Genomic DNA, 24,595 nt, shown 5'->3' with positions numbered 1-24,595 from the left:
ACATCACAGCTGATGCGCCATTTTTTTGTGAACCTGCCCCGAAGTGTGCTAGCGATCACAATCCCCTCACCATTCTACTAAATCGCCACTTAAAAAGGGCTCAGGGAACCAAGGGCCCAAGATAGACTACTCCAAAAATAACGGCCTTAGAATGAAATGGGCTAACGTCAATCCAGTGTCTCTTAATCAAATGATCATTAATGGAATCCTTTTTACTTGTTTATCACAGAAAAAAGACTGTACCTCCATACTAGCTGGGTTTGAAAGTATTTGTAGGTCTATCTCAGAAAAAGTGACTTCCAATAGGGTCACTTTAGAGTCTCTGTCACACAGATGGTTTAATACAGCATTTATGACTACTCATAAACAGCTGAAGGCTGCCCTTTAACTAAGCCACGTTCAGTACAGGATGTGAAAACCACATGATGGCTATATAAAATTATGTTACAGGAGAGGAAAAATTCAATTTGGAGCAAAGCCTGGGAAGATCTTTTAGTTGTGGCCAGGGCAAGGGACAATAATATGTTCCAGGAAATCGTTAATCACCCTTTTTCTCAGACCTAGATGTCCAGAAGGTCAAATCTTTGATTTCGGTAGATCTGTGGGTGTCCCATTTTACAAAACTCCTCCAGTCAGAAAATAAGATTTTGGAATCCTGATTCATTAAATGGTTGGTGCAGGACAGATCGGAACTCACAGGGTCTCTACTCCCCAATAGAAATGAGTGAAGTGGTATTAGCCACTGGGCAATATGCTAATGAGAAAGCACCAGGTTCAGATAGTGTCCCTGCTGATATTTACAAATAATATATTAATCTATTGCCCCCCTTTTTAACAGACTTGATAAGGAGTTCTGTGGGGGTCCCATACCAGATTGTTGGAGGACACCAACTATTGTCCCCATCTTTAAAAAAGGAAGCAGAGCACTACCCTCATGCTATAGCACAATTTAGTTTTAGACCAGGAATTGGTACTGTGTATAATCCCAAAACCTTTATCTCATAGCAGAGAAATATGCCCTATATTTGGCTTCAATTGACCTGACAAGTGCTTTCAACTTAGTTAATAGAGCTACATGGTTCATGAGTCTCTTTCCCTTTCCTACTTTATATAAATGGGATTAGCAAGCACTTGATAGATACAGGAAAGGCTATGCCACTAATGGGAAATCAATCTATACCCATTCTGCTATACGCGGATCATGTGGTGTTGATTGCGCACACAGCAAATGGCCTACAGGCCTTACTAGGTTCCTTCTCACCCTGTATGAAAAATTTGTAGTGAAAAGTGAACCATTCAAAATCTTATATGATGACCTATGGGTACCCAAATATGAACACAAAGCACTTTGTCATCGGTGATACACATTTAGAGAAGATAAAAAATAAAAAATAAAGCTATTTAGGGATTCCTTTTAGCTCATCTCTTTGCTGGAATGCTCTCTTAACTGCAAGATCACAGCAACTTAGCAGGAATGCAGAAGCCATTTTTAGATGTGCACAGAGATTAAAACATGAACCTATTAAGGAAATGATACATTTATATAAAAGTGAATGTATTTGAGAAGGATTATATGGTGCAGGTTTGTGAGGTTTTAAAATGCAGGAAAACTCCAACACTTAGAAAACTGTTTACCCACAGACTTTCATTTGCGATGAGGAACTCGGATTACTTTATGTGGAGGATTTGATCGGGCTTTCCCCACTTACATTGTGGATTAATATTTGAGAAAACCCAGAGGCAGCATTTCTCAAAACTTGAATTTTTGATTGTTTATCCCTGGATAAGTTTGACTGGATCCCTTGGCTCTCAAACTCTTGAGATATTTGGCATTACAGTTTTGTACATTAATCCACAAGAGATTACTTCTATCTATAAAGAGGCAGTGAAACAGTGTTACCTTGAGGATTGTACAGAAGCAAGGTTGGTGAAGGCCCAGGCCCTAGAGGCAACACTGAGATCATCTCTGGTATCAATCACAAGGAGCCTGGAACCATTCTTATGCTGGATTGTAAACCCCACCCTTTGTTCTTATCTGAACAATTTTAGACTACGCATGATGCAGTTTAAGGTGGCCCTCCCTTTGCAAAATGATTAGCGCCAGGATTCACCTCAGTGTCACTGTAATGGTGTGACGAAACAAGGCACATATCACTTTGTTTTGTTTTGCTCATTATATTCAGCAGCTCAGTCCTCCTTCCTGTTTCCTGTTGTGTGTAGGTGAAACTTTAGACAGCATGAGAAAGGTCTGTTGTTCTTGCATCAACTTTGCACAATAGACAGTTGTCATGTATTGTTGCATTTATTAGAATGGTCCCAGTATTTAGGAAACAATATGAAGAGTTGCATATATAATCTTACTTCGTTACCCTGCATGCTAAATAATAAGATATTTTTATCTTTGATGACTAGTCTGAACTGTTTTTGTAACTTTTTAATATTTATATCAATAGATTTATATTTTATGTATTTTATGACCTTTGTGGATTATGCTGTATAAAGATTTTTGACTGACTTACAGAGTTCACAAACAGTAGCTGTTTCAAGTTTCTTTTCAATAGTGTCTCCACAGTGGACTTGACTGGTTGATTCCTAAAATTCACTACACAAACAAACAGTCTGAATGAAGTTCAGATTTGTTTAGTTATTGCATGATTACTTAAAATCAGTATAATCTAAAACGTCCTTATATATTAATAAAACCACTGTAGTAAAGACAAAAACACAGACATGATAAATCATTCAATAAAAAGAGATGTGGAAGTAGTTTTAATTTTAAAACCTGGCACCACAGGAGGGGATTCATAAAGAAGCAGGCGGTCATTGTGAAAATTCTATCTGCAAACACTCCCCTTTGTGGATGCCATGGGGTCAGCAATGCTACTGCAGCCTTCATGAACTTCAGGAAGTGAGCTGCCACATGCGCCAACTCCCCTTTCAAGCAACCCCGTAGGGCTCCTTGGCAAGTACAAACAATTACATCTTGCCAAGTGACTAGGGTCAAAGCCCGAACGTCCTTACTGGTATGAGCTCCTCTAAGGTTCATAGCACATGGGTCAAAGACTCTTCACTCTTGGCACACAGGTGACATTGCCTGTCCAGCTCCACAGAGTTACTTCACCCATACTTGTAGACCTTCAAGGGAACTAACCCAAAGCGCAAGCCCATTAGTTGTCATTTTATAGTTGAATTAATTGGGTCAAGTAGAGCGTCAGCGATCCTGGCTCATACAGCATCAAAGCCAGGCTACCATGCCCCAGTTTTTTCACTGCATGTGCATCTTGCTCTGCTGCAGTTAGCCTGGCTTATTTAATCAACAGTTTGGCCGCCACAGGTGCTGGAAGCCCACTTGTCCAGATGGTGCACGCCTCTAAGTCCTCCAGAGCCTGGATGAGAAACGTATGCAACTTTGTTGCCTGCTTGCTTATTAATTTCTAGATGGAGTTTTTTTTTTAGTGTGTGTGTCTTCGCATGTTTGGCTTTCAGACTATAAGCTAGGAACTTTGCTTTTCACAGCCATTGCTGCAAGGTTAGCCCAAACTCTAGGCAGATGTGAGCATGTGAATTTGCGCTTGGAAGTAAAAAAACACTTTGGTAGCAAGATGACTGTGCTCTAGCTAGCCAACTGGCCATTCTGTTTCTAAACGTCAGAGCACCATAAGCCACCGTGGGGAGAAATTTACATCCTGTTACCCTCAAAAGTGGCGATAGATCTGGAGTATTTATTGTTTTTTTAATTTCAACTACATTCCACAAACACAATCACTGTGGGAAAACTGGCATGTACTCAGCCAACATTCACCATGAGTGCTTTTGAAAATAGTTCTGGAAATGTCACTGACTAACCATCCTGTTTATCAATGGGTGCAAACTGGGAGTTCAAATAACCCCAGCACAAGTAGCATGCGCTTGGATGCAGGTGGAATATGCACCTGACTGAGACACAGTTAGCTGAATGGGGAATTTTATTAACGATATTAATTGTGAACTTTTTGCATGCAAGCACTACTAAAATTTGCTCCACGTGTTTGCACAATCAGTTACCACTTGGTGAAATGCCTGTACAAACAAACAAAGATTCCATTAGTACCGGTTTAGCACTAGCCCATTAGAAAAATAAATTACCATTTGCATGACTACTGAATATATTGTATAGTAAAGGCAATACCCATTTAATGGATAACAGAATTCATGATGGTTCTCACAAACAAAAAATCCAGGATTAGCTTCCACTGTAGAATATCAGGAAGGTGGAACTGGAGTTTGCACAGGAATCAGATTCCATGCTGTGCAATAATCACCCCTGTTCTGCCACTTTACAAATTTCAGCAGGTCTCTATGAGGGGGAAAAGGTATGAAAAAGGCAAAACATGGAACTTAGGCCCGTATTTATACTTTTTTAGCACTGCATTTCCGTCATTTTGTGACACAAAAGTGGCGCAAACGTACAAAATACGATTATACTTTCTAAGTTTGCGCCGCTTTTGCTTAAAAAAATTACACAAATGTGGTGCTAAAAAAGTATAAATATGGGCCTTAGTGCTTTCATTATCGATCCCTTGTGATATTCTTAATACGATGTATTTAACACACTCAGTAATTTCACACCAGGCATAATGGTACTTACCTGGTGTAGTAGATAGCCAATACTCCACAGTTGAAACAATTTGTAATTAGAACATCAAATTATTTTTTGGCACTCTCATCTATATTCTATTAGTTTGCTACCTGCTACCCTGTTCTTATAAGGGTCTACAGTTAAAATATTTGTACATTTTCTACGTTTAATATATTTTAATTTCTATGATGTATTAAAGTGCCTTTCACATTTTGCCTCACATCTTCTCAAAAAGAGCATTTTGTCGAGCCTCTGCTCACAAATTGCCATCATGCTAACTACTGGAGGGATCCCTAACATTTCTTTTTGCAAACAGCTTGCGCTACTTTATCATAAGATTGAATTTGAAATTATGATAGTATTTGACAAGAATATGTTTGCACAATTAGATATTGTGCACAACTAGTGAGATAGAACAAAAGTGCAAGGCACATTATTACAACTCAACAGCAAATTAGCACAACTGCAATACCACAACACAGCAACAGAACACAGCAATGCAAAAGCAAAACCACAGGATGACTCAGCTATAAAATATAAAACACACAAAACGCAAACAAATCACAACTCACCAACAGCACAAAGAGCTATAAGAGCACAGAATACAATATATCCTAACAAATCTTGACAATACCTATAGCAGTCCACAACACTACAGTATAACAGTGCAACAGCAAACCACACGACTACAGTACAACAGTGCAACAGCAAACAACCCAAACAGTAACAAAAAGAACACTATGGCCCTCATTCTGACCTTGGCGGGCGGCGGAGGCCGCCCGCCAAAGTCCCGCCGTCAGGTTACCGTTCCGCGGTCGAAAGACCGCGGCGGTAATTCTGACTTTCCCGCTGGGCTGGCGGGCGGTCGCCTTCAGGCCGCCCGCCAGCCCAGCGGGAAAGAGGCTTCCACGATGAAGCCGGCTCGGAATCGAGCCGGCGGAGTGGAAGCTGTGCGACGGGTGCAGTTGCACCCGTCGCGTATTTCACTGTCTGCGCAGCAGACAGTGAAATACATGTAGGGGCCCTCTTACGGGGGCCCCTGCAATGCCCATGCCAGTGGCATGGGCACTGCAGGGGCCCCCAGGGGCCCCGCGCCCCCCCCTACCGCCATCCGGATCCCGGCGGTCGGACCGCCGGGATCTGGATGGCGGTAGGGGGGGTCGGAATCCCCTCGGCGGCGCAGCAAGCTGCGCCGCCTTGGAGGATTCAATGGGGCGGCGGTACACTGGCGGGAGCCCGCCAGTGGTGCCGGTCCGACCGCGGCTTTACCGCTGCGGTCGGAATCCCCATTGGAGCACCACCGGCCTGTCGGCGGTGCTCCCGCGGTCCTCCGCCCTGGCGGTCTTTGACCGCCAGGGTCAGAATGACCGCCTATATGTGAAAAAACAGGGCTGACTGCAGAGGCCCCCTAACTTTTTGCCCCATTTTTCACTTTTTGCTAGTGTTTTCCTGACTCTGATGGTGCCCTGGGTACTGCTAACCAGTCCCAGGGCCTGTGCTCTGGGTAAAATGAGAATGTAAATTCAGCTAATTATAATAGGCTTTGTCAACCTACCTGTAAGTCCCTAGTATATGGTAGGGCATGTAAGTTTAGGGACCCCAGCATAGGTAGTTCTCCCATAGGTGCACTCCAGTGTCATTTTTAAAGGCAGGCCTGCCTTGCTGCCTGTTTTTAAGCTAAAGTTATATGCAAATTCGACTTTGGAATTAAATCCAAAGTCTTAAACTACCTTTTTTTACATATAAGTCACCCCTAAGGTGTACCCTCAGTTTCACTAGGGTTGGGTGCCATGTAACTATAAGCAGGGACCTTATAAAAATGCTTTATAAGCCCTGCTGAGGTGAAACAGCCAAATTAGTTTTTCCCTCATTGTAGTGAATGGCCTCCATAAGCTAAAATGGACAGACTTTATTTTAATTAGCTAAGTCCCAATAAGAGACAGATACCTTGCATTTGACATCAAATTAATTGTTATAATAAATCCCATAACTAGCAATTGTTAGATTTAATATAACTAGTTAATGTAAAGAGTTTTAAAACTCTATCTGAAGGTTGCCAACTTCAGCCCTGTAGTGCCTTCTCTGATTGGCCAGCCTCTGGCAGCCTGGCCAGGCTGCCTTGATGAGGTGTGAAATAGCCTGTGCTGAACACAAAGGATGTGCCTGGGGAAGGAGATCTGCCTCAGTAGATGGTGAAAAGAGATGGGGGGACAGCAGACAAACTGGTCCTTAAAAGCAGGGAAGGACATTTGGAGCAGCTCAGGACATCCCCCATTTCCTGCAACCCCAGAAAATTAGGTGCCCTCTTGATTAGATTAGGAGAGGATAGGAGAGGGGTGTGTTTAAGATTTTTAGCCACACCCGTGGGTGAGCTCAGCCGGATCTAAACTCCAACAATCTGCTTTAGCCATGTTGGTTTTTGAAGAATGTTGCTCCCTGAAATTGATTTTTGCCACACTTCCCAGGAAGTGATCATCCAAGGGGGAATTGGCTTGCCTGCGATTAGACAGTCGAGCCCCCTGCTTTTCACCCCAGGAGCAAGAATAAATATGGCAGAGTTGCACCCACACCTCAGATCCTTACAATGAACAAGACAAAGAAGAAGACGGACTGCCCTGCTGGACCCCGGACCTGCACCTGGACACTGCAATCTGAAGGACTGCACCAGCTACACACTTGGGCTTCACTACTAAAAGGACTGCTTCAAGAAGGGACTCCCTAGTTGCTAAGGTGAAAGGAGCTGCCCAGAGTCCTTTGCATCAAGTCCTGCATGTAGTCCCAACTCCCAAAGAGCAACTCAGAGCTTCTGGAACCTTATCTCAAGTTCTGGACACTTGAGGGACCCACAAAGGACCTCTGGAAGAAGATCTAGAAGTTTGGAGATGTTTGGAGCAACTCCATAAGTTGAAGAGGTGCATTGTGGGAGTTGTAGTCCCAGACACCAAGAGGCAAACCAGAGCCTCTGAACCCTTGGTTGGTCCTGCGGACCACTTTCCTGAATCACGAAACACTTCTGAAAGTAAGTGTAACAGTGTTACCTCTTGGGTGGACTGAACTCTGGACTTTGTCCCTGTCCAGTGTGACCTTTTGTTTAGCCTTTGAGCGCTTTTCGTTTCGATGCACAAGAAAACATTAATTCTTTAAAAAAATCATATCTCTGGTTTCCCTTATCCAATTTAAAATAGTTTTGGTGTCATTTTAAAAATAGATTACAGTCTATTTTTATAAATTGGTCTTAGATTTCTATTGTGTTTGAGTTTTACTCATTTACTGTTTTGTGATTTTTAAATGCTTTACACATGTGTCTCCTAAGTTAAACCTTATCGCTCATTACCAAGCTACCAAGGGTTGAGCTGGGTTTCATTTATTGAGACCTAAGTGGAGGGTAGTGGCCTATTGCTAAATGTAGGTACTTACCTGCCCTTACCAATAATCTACTTTCCAACACTACAAATTAACAGTGTACCAAGACAGCCATGCAATAATAGCAACGCAATGGAAGTTAAACTGTTTCCAAGCTTGCAACTTCGCAAATTTGTTTTAAATTGCACCACCTTTGATATCAGCAAAGCTGACAAAGTCTAAAAATGTAAAATATTGGGGATCAAAAGAGTCCTTGTGCTTCAACATTAACGTTCCTTAAACTGTGCAGGAACAAGAGCATCAATCACTTACTATTTTTGAGAGTGCCATTGTGATCATCTCATTTCCACACTGTAGGAGATACCTCTTCCAATAGAAGATAAAGAAGATAAGGGGCTGAGCAGTGACTTTTTTACCATATTGCCATTCAGATGACAGTCTCTCAACACAGACCTCTGCAACCTGGTGTACCCTGCATGTTGGATTGGACATATGGCTGTAGGAATGGGGGACATTAATGAATTTGGAGAACTTCACACTTGAATACCATACCAAAATTATTTGGCATAGGAGACCTAATAAATGTGTGCCTATTGCTAATGTAATTACCTAGAATAGCAACACGAATATGGATTGAGCTCTTACGCAGTTTCATATTCAGTCCTTGAGAGGTAAAATTGAAGTTTTAATGAGAAATCCCTGGTAGAAATGGCAGAAGAAACTTGGGGCCAGATGTAGGAAAAAAGCAAATTGCGACTTGCAATTTGCGAGTCTGTGCGACTCGCAAATTGCAAGTCGCAATTTGCTATGCAGAAAGGTGTCTCAGACACCTTCTGCAACTCGCAGTTTGCGACCCCATTGCAAGTATGGGCACTCACGGGGATGGTGGCCTGCTGGAGACAGCAGACCACCATGTCCGTGACTGCTTTTTAATAAAGCAGTTTTTTTTTTTCTATCTGCAGCCCGTTTTCCTTAAAGGAAAACGAGCTGCACTTAGAAAAAAAACCGAAACCTTTTGTTTCGGTATTTTTCAGAGCAGGCAGTGGTCCATAGGACCACTACCTGCTCTGAAAAATAGTTTTTGTGATCATTCACAAAGGGGAAGGGGTCCCATGGGGACCCCTTCCCGTTTGCGAATGGGTTACCATCCACTTCAAGTGGATGGTAACAGCGATTTCATTTGCGACCGCTTTCGCGGGCGCAAATGAAATTGCATAGCATTGCGAGTCGCAAATAGGAAGGGAACACCCCTTCCTATTTGCGAGTCGGAAATGCATTTTGCGAGTGGGATCCGACTCGCAAAATGCATTTCTGCATAGCAGAGAGGCTTTTGCGCCTCGCAAACGGTGTTTTTCGCCGTTTGCGAGGCGCAAACCCTTTGCTACATCTGGCCCTTGATTCCTTCAGAGAAAAATATAAGTAAAGAATGCAAGTTACACTGCTATAGTATTAAAATCAAAACATCAAAAGTAAACTTCCTATACCAATTTGGAAAACAGAATGCAAAAGTATTAAGTAAAGCAACACCACAATCCTAAAAGTCACCCAAGAGATAATGAGTTTGGAATGATTTAAGTAATTGTTAAAAAAATACTTAGAAAAAACAATGCTAAGTTACACTCAATGATTGCTTATGGGATGCGGCTGCAACACAACTGGGACACTGTTTATGTAACCAGTGTTTCACCATTGGTACAGACTGGAACCCGATTATGATTACCCTGGGTAAATAGGTGACATTTAATGCACCTGACAAAGTCCTATCCCCTCATTTTTGGAATTTAGAGTGTAATACATAGCACTAAATACACATCTTTAGACTTGGCATCCTAGGTGTGGTCTCCCCTAACTTTTTATCTCTGTTTCCCAGATTGGTGATGTGTGCTGGACTGTTTTTGCTGTTTTGTTACTCTGGGCACTTTAGCACTTCTACCCAGTGCTAAAGTGCAAGTGTTCCTATGTTAAATATATGTGTAATTGGATTTCCATGATTGGCATATTTGATTTACTGGTAAATCCCTATTACAGTGCACTGAGGTGCCCAGGGAATGTAAATCAAATGCTACTAGTTTGCCTGCAGCACTGGTTGTGCCACCCACATTAGTAGCCCTGTAAAATGACTCAGACCTTCCACAGCAATGTCTGTGTGTGCAGTTTTTAACTGCCAATTCGACTTGGCAAGTGTACCCACTTGCCAGGCCTAACCCTTCCATTTTCTTACATGTAAGACACCCACAAGGTAGGCCCTAGGTTGCCCCATGGGCGGGGTGCAGTGTCTGTTAAAGGTGGGACATGTACTTATGAGTTTTATGTGTCCTGACAGTGAAATACTGCCAAATTCGTTTTTCACTGTTGCAAGGACTCTCTCTCACATAGGTTAACATGGGGGCTGCCTTTAAATATGATTAAAGTGTAGATTCCCTTTGGGAGCAGACGTGTGGAGTTTGGGTTCTCTGAACTCACAATTTAAAAATACATCTTTTAGTAAAGTTGGTTTTGAGATTGTGTGTTTGAAAATGCCACTTTTAGAAAGGAGGCATTTTCTTGCTTAAACCATTCTGTGACTCTGCCTGTTTGCGGATTCCATGTCTGGGTCAGTTTGACAGTTGGGCTGTTTGCACCTCTCTCTAAACAGTGACACAAAGGGAGATGGGGTGTAGCCTGCATACCCTGATGAGCCATCTGTGCTAGGAGGGAGGGGAGGAGTGGTCACTTACACCTGAAAGGGCTGTGCCTGCCCTCACACAATGCAGTCTCCAACCCCCTGGTCTGTGGCTGGGGCCTGGCCTGGGCAAGGCAGGATCTTACGAACAAGAGAGACCTTCCTTTGAAGTAGGCCTACTTCAAAGGCAGAAACGGGTATAAGAGGAGCACTCAAATCCCTGGAAAAGTAGATCACTTCTGGGCATGAAGAGGAGCCTCTGCCAAGGAGAAGACCTGAAGAGCTGAGGAGAAGTGCTGCCCTGCCTGTGATTGTGCCTTGTGGAGCTACCCTGCAGTTGCTGCTTCTGCCTGTGAAAGAGGACAAAGGCTGGAATTTGTTGTGCATTCCTGCTTGTGAAGAACTCTTCAAGGACTTGACCTGAGCTTTCCTCCTGTTGTTGAAGTCTCAGGGCCATTAAAGACTTCCCCTGCCTGCACCTGGACTCTTTACTGAGACTCCTGCCCTGCCAAGTGGTGCTCTATTCAGTTCCTGGGTCCTTGAAAGGTGAAGCTGGCAGCCAAAGACTGAAAATCCACACACAGACCGCTGAGTGGGGAAATTTTCGACGTGCCGCCGCCTTTGTGGCTAAAATCTACGCTCCACCTGCATCGCAGCTGGAAGATCGATGCAACGCTGCTGGAGAAATGACACACAACACCCCCTGACGGAGGCTGTGAACATAGCAACCCCACATTGCTCGGATTTCTGATACTGTGTGACTGGATTTTTGATGCAAACCTCGCTGGGCACAGAAAACCAATGCAAAACCTGTCCGGACCCGAGGTGCCTGTCCGGATCGACGCATCACTCTCCTGTGGAGAGGAAAAATGTTGCACGCCGACCCGACTGGAGGAGGAACGATGCACGGTCTCTTTGCAAGTGAGAAATCAACGCATCGCTGGCCTTTTCCAACGCACACTCACCCATGCGGTGTTATTTTGATGCAACTCAGATACTTTTTCACGCTAACAGTGTTAGCACTGTTTTCTAAGGATTTAAGACTTTTTTTGCTTTTTAATTCAAAACTTGACTTGTGTATGGTGGATCTTTATTGTTTTTGTCTTGTTTTGTTTAGATATATATTACCTATTTTTCTAAACCTGTGTTGTGTCATTTTGTAGTGTTTTCACTAAGTTACTATGGCCCGTATTTATACTCCGTTTGCGCCGAATTAGCGTCGTTTTTTTCGACGCAAATTCGGCGCAAAACTAGCGCCATATTTATACTTTGGCGTTAGACGCGTCTAGCGCCAAAGTATGGGCAAAGAGGGTCATTTTTTAGCGTGAACGCCTTCCTTGCGTTAATAAGATGCAAGGAAGGCGTTCCCGTCTAAAAAAATGACGGCGACGCAAATGCGTCGTATTTATACTCCCGGGCAAAAATCACGCCCGGGAGGTGGCGGGTCAAAAAAACCCGCATTTGCGCCTGAATTTAACGCCTGGGTCAGGGTAGGCGTTAAGGGACCTGTGGGCTCAGAATGAGCCCACAGGTGCCCTCCCCTGCCCCCAGGGACCCCCCCTGCCACCCCTGCCCACCCCAGGAGGACACCCAAGGATGGAGGGACCCATCGCAGTGAAGTACAGGTAAGTTCAGGTAAGTATAATTTTTTTTATTTTTTTATTTTTTTTGTGGCATAGGGGGGCCTTATTTGTGCCCCCCTACATGCCACTATGCCCAATGACCATGCCCAGGGGACACAAGTCCCCTGGGCATGGCCATTGGGCAAGGGGGCATGACTCCTGTCTTTACTAAGACAGGAGTCATTTAAATGGCGTCTGGGCGTCGAAAAAATGGCGCAAATCGGGTTAAGACGATTTTTTAGCGTCAACCCGACTTGCGCCATTTTAAGACGCCCTAGCGCCATTTTCCCCCTACGCCGGCGCTGCCTGGTCTACGTGGTTTTTTTCCACGCACACCAGGCAGCGCCGGTCTGCTTGCGCCGGCTAACGCCATTCCATAAGTATGGCGCCCGCATGGCGCTTCGGAATGGCGTTAGACGGCGCTAAATTGTTTGACGCTAAACTGCGTTAGCGCAGTTTAGCGTCAAAAAGTATAAATATGGGCCCATGTGTGTTGGTACAAATACTTTACTCTGAAGTTAAGCCTGTCTGCTGGTGCCAAACTACCAAGGGGGTGAGCGGACGTTAACTGAGGGTGATTCTCCTTTACCCTGACTAGAGTGAGTGTCCTTGCTTGGACAGGGGGTAACCTGACTGCCAACCAAAGACCCCATTTCTAACACACATATTTTGCCTTTTAATTGATTTTAACATGCTAATTGTGGGGCTATTGCACCAAAATCGGCTTGTCTTGCTAAATGCTGTGATTTTTTTCACCAAATGAATTCTGAAAATGTTGGCCTGCTGACATTGAACATAGGGTGTGAATTTTATTGCACCCATAAATATGGAGTTCAAAGATCATTGCACCACTTATAACTGCAATACCTGCACTAATAGGTGTGTGTACCAAGAACCCAGTTTACCAGAGGATTTATAAGCAGGCCCTTAGTTGCTCAAAAAGAATTCCTGAAGGGAAAGTCAGGAAGCTATTACATGCAAGGGCTCTGGCTATTCTGATTTAGGTGCCAAATGTCACTTCAATTTTGGTGTCAAAAGCTCTGAAAATAATTAAATTAAAATCTGTTGGAATGGAGGTACATTTACTATCTGGATCACATAGTCACCTTTTCACGATGACACTCTGTACTTCCCAGTCTTTTTTCTTGGAACTCAATATCCTCCAGCATGACTAGACTGGAAATGTAATGTCAGTCAATGAGGATTAAGACACTGGGCCCATTTTACAACGGAAAACTTACACTTTTGTGTATGTTTACTACTTTTTTATACAAAAAACTGCAAGTTTAATTGCACTTGATTTGTCACATTTTTCTCAAAAAGTACTGAGAATTGACCTGGTCTGTTTGGGTTTTGTGTTGTGTGCAGGTCATAGATATTGTGTTAAAGAATTTCCTGTCATTTGTTTAATTGTCTTTGCTGTCACCCATGGGACTTATAGGCTCCATTTGAACCCAGATATTATAGCTGGTTTATCTCATGTTTCTGTTTTGTGAGTCAAGTAGTAGTCAGAAGGTCATGGATATCATTTTAATTTAAAGGATTTTTTCTGTTTTTCTACTTTGATGGCAGGTTTGGATATCATTGATTGAGCGGGCACTGATTTCAGACTAAAATCAAAATCTATGCCACAAAAGCTACATGATGGTATATATTTTTTTATAAATTGTTGGTGGTTAACTATCTAAATTAGCTGGCAAAGAAATTGCAGTCATGTAAACGAAATAAACTTTAACCTACAGTTATTAACAATTAAAAAAACAGAATGTACTAAAGTGGTGAAACCCTCTGACAAAGGGGGCAATTTTGTTTTTTTGGCCAGAAACAATGTATACTGAACAGATGTTGAGACATTTGAAGGATGTAGCATTTTATGTCAGGATAAATCGGGAACACTACACTGAGATGAAACAAATGCTTCACAACAACTTACATGAATGGCATGAAGAGGACATATTGGCACATGGAGAGTATGCTTTCCTAAGGAATGATCATCAAACAATACCAGTCGTATATTTATTATTTCAGATGCAAAAAAAAAAATATATATGTATATCAAACCCACCTGGTACACCAATTATCTGCACAAATGGCAGTATTTTGAAGAATATATCGAATTTTTTTGATGCCTTCCTTCGACCGTGGGAGTATCACTGATCCTCTAAAATGCCTATACAACATCCACTGGGAGGAAATGCATCCCTCAGTAATCATAGATATGTCAACACTATATATGAGTATTGACCATAAGGAATGACTGAGAGCTGCAGAATTGTTCCCAGAGTCTTAGCCCCTGTGGCTATATAAACATAAGATGATGTTGATAACTATGACAGGTCTTAAACAAACATTTTCCAATTCAACAATCAGCTGTATAGACAACTACAGGGTAAAGTGTGGGGCATCTATTTAGCCCCCTGCCATGGTGTTTTGCTTTTGGGTTGGTCGGGGAAGCAGGTTCTTAATGGCAAATATCAGGCAAAGATGGAAAATAAAATAATGTTATGGCTGCAGTTTAATGCTAACACCGTCTTTATATTGGATGGCTCACAGGGAGAAGTAAAAACATTCATAACATTTTACACCAAACGTAGTCACAAATCTTTAGGCTTCTTAGATGTGACATTAACTATTATTGATGACTGAACTGAAACATTGATTCATAGAAAAGAGACTGCTGAGAATAGGATATTGCATGCCACCAGCTTTCATTCAGAACCACTAAAAGAAAACATCCTATTCTGTGTATTAGTTAGGGCAAATAGATATGCAGTGATACTAAGAAACATAAGGCATAGGAGCAATGTGTTTGCAAAAATGTTTTAAAGAAGGTTACAGCCCTGGGACATTGTATATGAAACTACACTATATCAATAGACAAAAATGTGTTTCTAATCACAAATTAAAAGTAAGTTTAATAAGGGGGCCATAATAAACACACCATACAGCACACAATATAATCAAGTAAGTAGGAATAGATGGGATTTGATAACTAGTGACCCAACAATTGGTAAATTAGACCCTGATCACATACAGAAATGTCAGGAAAATGAATGAATTGGTAAAACACATTTTTATACCATCTAAGAATGATTGGTTAAATCCACCAAAAGGATTTAAAGGCCCATATAAATGCCTTGCTTCTTAATTTAGAAAAGACTTTACTGCACTTGAAATTCTTTTTTCTAACACAGTTCAGAAAACAAGGCAACACTAACTTGTAAAACAGAGTTTGCAATCTCCATGTTCATTTGCTGTTTAACCCCTTCCATGACGGCCTTTTCCCCTCCTGTGTGAGCCTTTTTTTGGCTATTTGGGGCAGTTTGCGCTTAGGCCCTATAACTTTTTCTCTACATAAGCTACCCATGCCAAATTTGCGTCCATTTTTTCCAATATCCTAAGGATTCTAGAGGTACCCAGACCTTGTGGGTTGCCCTGAAGGAGACCAAGAAAAAAAACAAAATACAGAAAACATTTCATTTTGTTCATAAAAATTGGAAAAAAGGGCTGCAGAAGAAGGCTTGTGTTTTTTTCCCTGAAAATGGCATCAACAAAGGATTTTTGGTGGTAAAATCACCATCTTACCAGCTGTTAGCAACAGGCAGACTTGAATTAGAAAACCCCATTTTTAAACACAATTTTTACATTTTACTGGGACATACCCCATTTTTACTATTTTTTGTGCTTTCAGCCTCCTTCCAGTTAATGACAGAAATGGGTGAGAAACCACTGCTGGATCCCAGAACGCTAAATATTTCAAAAAAGTAGGCAAAATTCAGAATTCAGCAAGGGGTAATTTGTGTAGACCCTACAAGTGTTTCCTACAGAAAATAACAGCTGAAATAAAAAAATATTTAAATTGAGGTGAAAAAAACAGCCATTTTTCTCCATGTTGTACGCTGTAACTTTGTCCTCCGATGTCAGAATTTTTAAAGTAATATACCGTTACATCTGCTGGACTCTTCTGGTTGCAAAGATATATAGGGATTGTGGAGTCATCAAGAACCCTAAGTACCCAGAGCCAAAAAATGAGCTGCACCTTGCAATGGGTTTTCATTCTATACCGGGTATACAGCAATTAATTTGCTGAAATATAGAAAGTGAAAAATAGGTATCAAGAAAACCTTTATATTTCCAAAATGGGCACCGGATAAGGTGTTGAGAAGCAGTGGTTATTTGCACATCTCTAAATTCCGGGGTGTCCATACTAGCATGTGAATTACAGGGCATTTCTCAAATAGACATCTTTTTTACACGCTGTCTTACATTTGGAAGGATAAAATGTAGAAAAAGCAAGGGGCAATAGCCCTTGCTTTGCTATTCTGTGTTCCCGCAAGTCTCCTGATAAAATTGATACCTCACTTGCGTGGTTAGGCCTACTGCTCGTGACAGGAAACACAAAATGGATACATCAAATTTCTACGTTAAAATCTGGCATGCTCTTTGCAAAGTGCATAGCTGTAGATTTGGGCCTCTAGTTGGGGAAACCTACCAAACCTGGAAATTTGTTTAAACCTAGACACCTAGGGGAATCCAAGATGGAGTGACTTGTGGGGCTCTGACCAGGTTCTGTTACCCAGAATCCTTTGCAAACCTCAAAATCTGGACAAAAACACTTTATCCTATCATTTCGGTGGCAGAAAGTTCTGGAATCTGAGAGGAGCCACAAATTTCCTTCCACCCAGCATTCCCCCAAGTCTCCCAATAAAAATGGTACCTCACTTGTGTGGGTAGGCGAGCGCCCGAGAAAGGACATGCCTCCAAAACACAACGTGTACACATCACATTTTCACAAAGAAAACAGAGCTATTTTTTAGAAAGTGCCTTGCTATGGATTTTGGCCTCTAGCTCAGCCGACACCTAGGGAAACCTTGCAAACCTCCTGCGCATTTTTTAAAACTATAGACACCTAGGGGAATCGAAGACAGGGTGACTTGTGGGGCTCTGACCAGGTTCTCTTACCCAGAATCCTTTGCAAACCTCAAAATTGGCCAAAAAAACACTGTTTGCTCTCATTTCGGAGACCGAAAGTTCTGGAATCTGAGAGGAGCCACAAATTTCCTTCCACCCAGCATTCCCCCAAGTCTCCCAATAAAAATGGTACCTCACTTGTGTGGGTTGGCGAGCGCCCGAGAAAGGACATGCCTCCAAAACACAACGTAGACACATCAAATTTTCACAAAGAAAACAGAGCTGTTTTTTAGAAAGTGCCTAGCTATGGATTTTGGCCTCTCGCTCAGCCGGCACCTATGGAAACCTTGCAAACCTGCTGCGCATTTTTGAAAACTAGACTCCTAGGGGAATCGAAGACAGGGTGACTTATGGGGCTCTGACCAGGTTCTCTTACCCAGAATCCTTTGCAAATCTCAAAATTTGGCCACAAAAAGACCTTTTTCTCTCATTTCGGTGACAGAAAGTTCTGGAATTTGAGAGGAGCCACAAATTTCCCTCACCCACGTGCTCCCACAAGTTCCTGATAAAAATGTTTGGGTAGGCCTAGAGCCCACAAGAGGAAATGCCCCAAAGCACAATGTGGACACACCACATTTTCCAAAAGAAAACAGAGCAATTTTTTGCAAAGTGCCTAGCTGTGGATTTTGGCCTCTAGCTCACTCGGCACCTAGGGAAATCTAGCAAACCTGCACATTTTTAAAAACTAGACCCTTAGGGGAATCCAAGACAGGGTGATTTGTGGGGTTCTGACCAGATTCTGTTACCCAGAATCCTTTGCAAACCTCAAAATTTGGCCAAAAAACAAACACTAACACTTTGTCCTCTGATTTTGGTGAGAGAGAGTTCTGGAATCTGAGAATTTCCTTCTACCCAGCTTTCCGCCAAGTCTCCAAATCAAAATGCTACCTCACTTGTGTGGATAGGCCTATCTCCCACGACAGAAAATGGCCCAAAACACAACGTGGACAGATCACATTTTAACAAAGAAAACAGAGCTGTTTTTTGCAAAGTGCTTAGCTGTGGGTTTTGGCCTCTATCTCAGCCGGCACCTAGGGGAACCTACCCAACCTGTGCATTTTTAAAAACTTGACACCTAGGGAAATCCAAGATGGTTTGACTTGTGAGGCTCTGACCGGGTTCTGTTACCCAGAATACTTTGCAAACCTCAAAATATGGCCAAAAAAACACTTTTTTCTCTCATTTCAGTAATAAAAAGTTCTGGAATCCGAGAGGAGCCACAAATTTCCTTCCACCCAGCATTCCCCCAAGTCTCCCAAAAAAAATGGTACCTCACTTGTGTGGTTAGGCTTAGTGCCCGCGAAAGGACATGCCCCAAAACACAACGCGGGCACGTCACATTTTCCCAAAGAAAACAGAGCTGTTTTTTTCAAAGTGCCTGGCTGTGGATTTTGGCCTCTAGCTCAGCCTTCACCTAGGGAAACCTAGCAAACCTGAGCATTTTTTTTAAACTAGTCACCTAGAGGAATCGAAGATGGGGTGACTTGTGGGGCTCTGACCAGGTTCTGTTACCCAGAATCCTTTGCAAACCTCAAAATTTGGTCAAAAAAACACTTTTGGTGACAATAAGTTCTGAAATCTGAGAGGAGCCAAAAATGTCCTTCCGCCCAGCATTCCTCCAAGTCTTCTGATAAAAATAGTACCTCACCTGTGTGGGTAGGCCTAGTGCAAGCGAAAGGAAATGCCCCAAAACACAACGTGGACACATCACATTTTCACAAAGAAAAAAGAGCTGTTTTTTACAAAATGCCTAGCTGTGTTTTTTGGTCTCTAGCTCAGCCAGCACCTGGGGAAACCTAGCAAACCTGCACATTTTTTAAAAATAGACACATAGGGGAATCCAAGATTGGGGACTTGTGGTGCTCTGACCAGATTCTGTTACCCAGAATCCTTTGCAAACCTCAAATTCTGGCCAAAAAAAAACACTTTTTCCTGTCATTTGGGTGACAGAGAGTTCTGGAATCTGAGAGGAGACACAAGTTTCCTTCAACCCAGCGTTCCCACACATCCCCGATAAAATTTGTACCTCACTTGTGTGGGTAGGCCTAGCGTCCGCAAAAGGAAATGCCCCAAAACACTCTGTGGACACATCACATTTTCACAAATAAAACAGAGCTGTTTTTTGCAAAGCGCTTAGCTGTGGATGTTAGCTTCTAGTTCAGCTGGCACCAAGGGAATCCTAGCAAACCTGTGCATTTTTGAAAACTAGACTCCTAGGGGAATCCAAGGTGGGGTGACTTGTGGGGCTCTGACCAGGTTCTGTTACCCAGAACCCTTTGCACACCTCAAAATATGGCCAAAAAAACACTTTTTTCTCTCATTTCGGTGACAGAAAGTTCTGGAATCTTTGAGGAGCCACAAATTTCGTTCCACCCAGCATTCCTCCAAATCTTCCGATGAAAATAGTACCTCACTTGTTTGGGTAGGCCTAGCGCCCTAAAGAGGAAATACTCCAAAACACAACGTGGACACATCACATTTTCACAATTTAAACAGAGCTGTTTTTTTACAAAATGCCTAGCTGTGTATTTTGGCCTCTAGCTCAGCCAGTACCTGTGAAAACCTAGCAAACCTGCACATTTTTTAAAAATAGACACATAGGGAAATCCAAGATGGGTTGACTTGTGAGACTCTGAACAGGTTCTGGTACCCAGAATCCTTTGCAAAACTCAAAATGTGGCCAAAAAAACACTTTTTTCTCTCATTTCGTTAACAGAAAGTTCTGGAATCTGATAGGAGCCACAAATTACCTTCAACCTAGCACTCCCCCAAGTCTCCCAATAAAAATGGTACCTCACTTGTGTGGGTAGGCCTAGCGCCCGCGAGAGGAAGTGCCCCAAAACACAATGTGGACACACCACATTTTCAGAAAGAAAACAGAGCTGTTTTTTTACAAAGTGCCTAGCAGTGGATTTTGACCTCTAACTCAGCCGGCACCTAGGGAAACCTAGCAAACCTGTGCATTTTTTAAAACTAGACCCTTAGGGGAATCCAAGAGGGGGGGGACATGTGGAGCTCTGACCAGATTCTGTTACCCAGAATCCTTTGCAAACCTCAAAATTTGGCCAAAAAAACTATTTTTTGTCTCATTTCGGTGACAGAAAGTTCTGGAATCTGAGAGGAGCCACAAATTTCCTTCTACCCATCATTCACTCAAGTCTCCCGCAAAAAATGGTACCTCACTTGTGTGGCTAGGCGTAGAGCCCGCAACAGGAAATGCCCCAAAACACAATGTGGATACATCACATTTTCACAAAGAAAACAGAGCTGTTTTTTACAAAGTGCCTAGGTGTGGATTTTGGCCTCTAGCTCAGCTGGCACCTTGGGAAACCTAGCAAACCTGTGTATTTTTAAAAATTAGACACCTAGAGAAATCAAAGATGGGGTGACTTGTGGGGCTATGACCAGGTTCTCATACCCAGAATCCTTTGCAAATCTCAAAATTTGGCCAAAAAACACTTTTTCCTCTCATTTCAGTGACAGAAAGTTCTGGAATCTGAGAGGAGCCACAAATTTCCTTCCACCCAGCGTTCCCCTAAGTCTTCCGATAAAAAATAGTACCTCACTTGTGTGGTTAGGCCTACTGCCCGCAAAAGGAAATGCCCCCAAAACACACTGAGGACACATCACATTTTCATAAAGAAAACTGAGTTGCTTTTTTACAAAGTGCCTAGCTGTAGATTTTGGCCTCAAGCTCAGCCGGCACTTGGGGAAACCTAGCAAACCTGCAAATTTTTGAAAAATAGACACTTTGGGGGAATCGAAGATGGGGTGACTTGTGGTGCTCTGACCAGGTTCTGTTACCCAGAATCCTTTGCAGGCCTCAAAATTTGGCCAAAAAACACTTTTTCCTCTCATTTCGGTGATAGAAAGTTCTGGAATCTGAGAGGAGCCACAAATTTCCTTCCACCCAGCATTCCCCCAAGTCTCCCAATAAAAATTTTACTTTACTTGTGTGGGTAGGCGAGCGCCCGTGAAAGGAAATGCCTCCAAAACACAATTTGGACACATCACATTTTCACAAAGAAAACAGAGCTGTTTTTTACAAAGTGCCTAGCTGTGGATTTTGGCCTATAGCTCAGCCGGCACCTAGGAAAACCTTGAAAACCTGCTGTGCATTTTTTTTAAACTAGACACCTAGGGGAATTCAAGATGGGGTGACTTGTGGGTCTCTGACCAGGTTTTGTTACCCAGAATCCTTTGCAAACCCAAAAATGAGGCCAAAAAAACACTTTGTTCTCTCATTTCGGGGACAGAAAGTTCTGGAATCTGAGAGGAGCCACAAATTTCCTTCCACCCAGCATTCCCCCAAGTCTCCCAATAAAAATGGTACCTCACTTGTGTGGGTAGGCCTAGCGCCCGCAAAAGGACATGCCTCCAAAACACAATTTGGACACATCACATTTTCACAAAGAAAACAGAACTGTTTTTTAGAAAGTGCCTAGCCATAGATTTTGGCCTCTAGCTCAGCCGGCACCTATGGAAACCTAGCAAACCTGTGCATTTTTGAAAACTAGACCTCTAGTGGAATCCAAGATGGGGTGACCTGTGGGGCTATGACCAGGTTCTGTTACTCAGAGTCCTCCGCAAAACTCACAATTTGGCAAAAAAAAAACACTTTTTCTTCTCATTTCGTGACAGAAAGTTCTGGAATCTGAGAGGAGCCACAAATTCCCTTCTACTCATCATTCCCTCAAGTCTCCCGATAAAAATGGTACCTCACTTTTGTGGCTAGGCCTAGAGCTGCAACAGTAAATGCCCCAAAACACAACGTGGATACATCACATTTTCACAAAGAAAACAGAGCTGTTTTTTACAAAGTGCCTAGCTGTGGATTTTGGCCTCTAGCTCAGCTGGCACCTAGGGAAACCGAGCAAACCTGTGCATTTTTAAAAACTAGACACCTAGAGAAATCGCAGATGGGGTGACTTGTGGGGCAATGACCATGTTCTCATACCCAGAATCCTTTGCAAATCTCAAAATTTGGCCAAAAAACACTTTTTCATCTCATTTCGTTGACTGAAAGTTCTGGAATCTGAGAGGAGCCACAAATTTCCTTCTACCCAGCGTTCCCCTAAGTCTTCCGATACAAAATAGTACCTCACTTGTGTGGGTAGGCCTAGCGCCCGCGACAGGAAATGCCCCAAAACACACTGTGGACACATCACATTTTCACAAAGAAAACAGAGCTGTTGTTTACAAAGTGCCTAACTGTAGGTTTTGGCCTATAGCTCAGCCCACACCTGGGGAAACCTAGCAAACCTGCACATTTTTTAAAAATAGACACATAGGGGAATCGAAGATGGGGTGACTTGTGGTGCTCTGAACAGGTTCTGGTACCCAGAATCCTTTGCAAAACTCAAAATGTGGCCAAAAAGATACTTTTTTCTCTCATTTCGTTAAAGGAAAGTTCTGGAATTTGAGAGGAGCCACAAATTTCATTCAACCCAGCACTCCCCAAAGACTCCCAATAAAAATGGTACCTCACTTGTCTGGGTAGGCCTAGCGCCCGCGACAGGAAGTGCCCCAAAACACAATGTGGACACATCACATTTTCAGAAAGGAAACAGAGCTGTTTTTTACAAAGTGCCTAGCAGTGGATTTTGACCTCTAGCTCAGCCGGCACCTAGGGAAACCTAGCAAACCTGTGCATTTTTTTAAATTAGACCCTTAGGGGAATCCAAGACGGGGGGGACTTGTGGGGCTCTGACCAGATTCTGTTACCCAGAATCCTTTACAAACCTCAAAATTTGGCCCAAAAAAACATTTTTCCTCTCATTTCGGTGACAGAAAGTTCTGGCATCTGAGAGGAGCCACAAATGTCCTTCTACCCATCATTCCCTCAAGTCTCCCGCAAAAAATGGTACCTCACTTGTGTGGCTAGGCGTAGAGCCCGCAACAGGAAATGCCCCAAAACACAACGCGGATACATCACATTTTCACAAAGAAAACAGAGCTGTTTTTTACAAAGTGCCTAGGTGTATATTTTGGCCTCTAGCTCAGCTGGCACCTTGGGAAACCTAGCAAACCTGTGCATTTTTAAAAACTAGACACCTAGAGAAATCGCAGATGGGGTGACTTGTGGGGCAATGACCATGTTCTCATACCCAGAATCCTTTGCAAATCTCAAAATTTGGCCAAAAAACACTTTTTCATCTCATTTCGTTGACAGAAAGTTCTGGAATCTGAGAGGAGCCACAAATTTCCTTCTACCCAGCGTTCCCCTAAGTCTTCCGATACAAAATAGTACCTCACTTGTGTGGGTAGGCCTAGCGCCCGCGACAGGAAATGCCCCAAAACACACTGTGGACACACCCCTTTTTTACAAAGAAAACAGAGCTGTTGTTTACAAAGTGCCTAACTGTAGGTTTTGGCCTATAGCTCAGCCCACACCTGGGGAAACCTAGCAAACCTGCACATTTTTTAAAAATAGACACATAGGGGAATCGAAGATGGCGTGACTTGTGGTGCTCTGAACAGGTTCTGGTACCCAGAATCCTTTGCAAAACTCAAAATGTGGCCAAAAAGATACTTTTTTCTCTCATTTCGTTAAAGGAAAGTTCTGGAATTTGAGAGGAGCCACAAATTTCCTTCAACCCAGCACTCCCCAAAGACTCCCAATAAAAATGGTACCTCACTTGTCTGGGTAGGCCTAGCGCCCGCGACAGGAAGTGCCCCAAAACACAATGTGGACACATCACATTTTCAGAAAGGAAACAGAGCTGTTTTTTACAAAGTGCCTAGCAGTGGATTTTGACCTCTAGCTCAGCCGGCACCTAGGGAAACCTAGCAAACCTGTGCATTTTTTAAAATTAGACCCTTAGGGGAATCCAAGACGGGGGGGACTTGTGGGGCTCTGACCAGATTCTGTTACCCAGAATCCTTTACAAACCTCAAAATTTGGCCAAAAAAAACATTTTTCCTCTCATTTCGGTGACAGAAAGTTCTGGCATCTGAGAGGAGCCACAAATGTCCTTCTACCCATCATTCCCTCAAGTCTCCCGCAAAAAATGGTACCTCACTTGTGTGGCTAGGCGTAGAGCCCGCAACAGGAAATGCCCCAAAACACAACGCGGATACATCACATTTTCACAAAGAAAACAGAGCTGTTTTTTACAAAGTGCCTAGGTGTATATTTTGGCCTCTAGCTCAGCTGGCACCTTGGGAAACCTAGCAAACCTGTGCATTTTTAAAATTTAGACACATAGAGAAATCAAAGATGGGGTGACTTGTGGGGCTATGACCAGGTTCTCATACCCAGAATCCTTTGCAAATCTCAAAATTTGGCCAAAAAACACCTTTTCCTCTCATTTCAGTGACAGAAAGTTCTGGAATCTGAGAGGGGCCACAAATTTCCTT

This window comes from Pleurodeles waltl, chromosome 3_1, assembly GCF_031143425.1.
Source record: "Pleurodeles waltl isolate 20211129_DDA chromosome 3_1, aPleWal1.hap1.20221129, whole genome shotgun sequence".
In the NCBI taxonomy this organism is placed as follows: Eukaryota; Metazoa; Chordata; class Amphibia; order Caudata; family Salamandridae; genus Pleurodeles; species Pleurodeles waltl.
This window is presented reverse-complemented; position numbering follows the sequence as displayed.